General features: G+C 46.9%; 1 protein-coding gene across 3 annotated transcripts in view; it reads left to right on the top strand.

Moving 5' to 3' along the window:
- The first annotated feature begins 1,009 nt into the window (after window positions 1–1,009).
- BPGM (2,3-bisphosphoglycerate mutase) overlaps window positions 1,010–2,318 on the top strand; it is a 32,385-nt gene continuing 31,076 nt past the window's right edge. For 2 of the 3 annotated variants that reach the window (XM_011972149.1, XM_011972150.1), the window contains exon 1: window positions 1,010–1,165. The gene's annotated coding sequence lies outside the window, so the exon portion shown is untranslated. Of the gene's footprint in view, window positions 1,166–1,362; window positions 1,488–2,318 lie in introns of all 3 variants that reach the window. The other variant, XM_011972151.1, reaches the window with a different exon arrangement.

Genomic DNA, 2,318 nt, shown 5'->3' with positions numbered 1-2,318 from the left:
AATACAGAGTGTGTCACAGAATTTCAAATGTTGAAAGATTATCTTTTCAAATATATGTATAATTATTCTGAGGACTTGCTTGCCTGTCACAAACCTAATGCATTTGTTATGAGGCTGAAACAGGAAAAACTCACAGGAGGACACGAACCACTACGTAGGATAGCTTCTAAGTTAAGAAGGGAATCTCCCAGGTGGTCCGGCAAACATAACATTCCTTATCTTTCCCGCCCACCCGAACGTTCTAACACATATGCTTCAAAACCTCGTTGGTAGTTCAAGCCTGCTTAGAAGCTTTTAAGGCCTCGTGCCAGACTTCCGGTGTTTTCATAGATTTCTCTTGTTCAGTTATTGTCGCCTCCGAATTTGTCATTCTCTCATTCCACTCCAGCCTCCCCTCCTCTGTGCAATAAGCTTTTAGGGCATTCCATTCATGACTTTTCTTCCCACCTAAAATACTGTCAGCAAACTGCCTAACGGAAATCCCTATAAAAGCGGTAAGAGAAAGTAAGGATATGTTACTGCCTATAAATCGAGCACTTCAAAGGCATTTGTTTTAATCACGACTTAAGACTTTCATCCACGAGTAATTCGTGCGAAAGGAGCTTCTTCTGCGAGGATAGCCCGGCTTCGTCTTCAGGTTTCAATCCCTAAATTTCCCATAAGTAAAAGAAACATCACTTCCTCTCTTGCAAGAGTCCGCTGACACCCGTCTTCACCCGCAGGTGTTTCTCCTAACACTTTAAACGCTTTCTAGAACCTCAAATCGCTAAGACGCTCCCCGGACCCGAGGTTTTGCACCAGCGACGCTGCAGGGTTTGTTTTTCTACTTCCCTAGGCACAAGCCTGCCCGTTGGTGTCGACGCCAACTCCTTACTGGTTCAGGTATGTGCTCGTCTCTGTAGCGAACCAATCAGAACCCCACTTCTTACTCCTGGGATTTGGTAAACGGAAGAGACCTCTCTGGTCCCGGGTGTAGGCAGGGACCGTGGATGAGTGACAGTTCGACTTTCCAATACGCAGAGCCCTAGGACCTGCCCACGTCTGGTTCGGGGGTTAGAAAAGAGCGTCGATGCCGGCGGCAGTGATGAGTCCTAGGAGGCGCTGGCTCTTCGGCGGCTCGGAGGAGCGGCTGCTGCTGATGCTGCTACTGGTGGCCCCTTTGCAGGTGAGTGGTTTTGTTTTAGAAAATGTTGCGAATGTTTCCATTTTTTAGTGATGTGATGTTTTATTTTTGGGTGCGGGGAAGGCCAGTTTCTTTGCTTTCTCCGGTTTAGTCGTTGGTGGGAGTCTGGTGCCCACTCCAGCCCTCAAGCTGGGACCCTCACTTATCGCCCCGGTCCCTTTCCCTTGTCCCTTTCTCAGAATGAGCCTCACAGGCAGTCACAGTTCTGTTAACTGAGAGGAGGAGCCCGCTTTGCTAGTGCTGTCCTTATGGCAAGAATATATAGAAGTTGGAGGGAAGAAAAACTCTATCCTGAACGTTTGAGGCACTGTGTGGCAGAGCCCCTTTCAATAGGAAGATCCCCTGGAGGGAAGCAGGGCGATGCCGCTGTATTTGGGGCTTTGGCAGACCTGGCCCTATCATTTTGTTTGGCAGACAGAAAAACTCAAATGCGGTGAAAAGAGAAGGAGGTGAATATATGCAGTGTTTTCATTTAGGAATCTGGAGCCAATCACAAGTTCTTAGAACCACTAGAAATAAAAACGTAAGTGTATTTTCCTCTTTTCTAAGGGACAGGGGCTGGTATTACACTAGAGAAGGTCAATGAAATGCGTAATTGCAGTTAAGTTCACAGTTAAGCTTTAAAGAATAGTTGGTTATTAGCTAACTTATTATGACTCTGATTCCTCTACTGCCTCCCTTCCAAATTACGGAAGATCTTTGGCTTGTGAGTGGTACTATAATGTTAGCTGACTAAATGCAGACTCTTTCCAAGGAAGGGAAAAAATCAAAAGCTAAGTTTCACCTGTAGGTACTAAAGTTTTTTATAGTTAAAGCAGAACTCATGTCAATTTCTCTTTTATTTTATTTTATTTTTTTTGAAACGGAGTCTCGCTCTGTCGCCCAGGCTGGAGTGACTGCAGTGGCTCGATCTCGGCTCACTGAAACCTCCGCCTCCCGGGTTCAAGCGATTCTCCTGCCTCAGCCTCCCAAGTGGCTGGGATTAACAAGCACAGGCCACCACGCCCGGCTAATTTTTGTATTTTTAGTAGAGACCGGGTTTCACCATGTTGGCCAGGCTGGTCTCGAACTCCTGACCTCAGGTAATCTGCCCGCCTCGGCCTCCCAAAGTGCTGGGATTACAGGCATGAGCCAC

This window comes from Mandrillus leucophaeus, unplaced genomic scaffold (assembly GCF_000951045.1).
Source record: "Mandrillus leucophaeus isolate KB7577 unplaced genomic scaffold, Mleu.le_1.0 Scaffold1276, whole genome shotgun sequence".
Lineage (NCBI taxonomy): Eukaryota > Metazoa > Chordata > Mammalia > Primates > Cercopithecidae > Mandrillus > Mandrillus leucophaeus.
This window is presented reverse-complemented; position numbering and strand designations above follow the sequence as displayed.